We start from the raw sequence: 425 nt of genomic DNA on the forward strand, positions 1-425 counted from the left end.
GTCTAGAATGAGTCTTGGTTGAATTTTTAGACGCTCCGTTTGAGTTTCGAATTTTTCGGCGTTAAACTAGTTTCTTGGCATCTTATTGAATTTCAGGTCAAGGAGTCCTCGAATTCAAATTTCAACAGTTCCATTGAGTCCGGAACGTCGAATTTAGTGGGGATACATATTCAGTTTGTGTGCACGAGATTCCAAACGAATCCCGAGGGTCCAACGGGGACTTAAACTTTGGTGTTATATGTTGTTTCAGCTGCTGTGGGTTTTTTTTAAGCTGCAACAGCAGTTGTTTCTTTCTTTTTTAAAGCCAAAACCAGTAGCCATTTTCCCCTAACTTGAAAAATACCCATTTCTCCATTTTTAGACTTTGAGAGCTCGAAAATAGGTGATTTCAAGTGGGTTTTCGCAAGGAATTCATTGGGTAAGTT

The sequence above is a fragment of the Solanum tuberosum genome, unplaced genomic scaffold (assembly GCF_000226075.1).
Source record: "Solanum tuberosum cultivar DM 1-3 516 R44 unplaced genomic scaffold, SolTub_3.0 scf00029, whole genome shotgun sequence".
In the NCBI taxonomy this organism is placed as follows: Eukaryota; Viridiplantae; Streptophyta; class Magnoliopsida; order Solanales; family Solanaceae; genus Solanum; species Solanum tuberosum.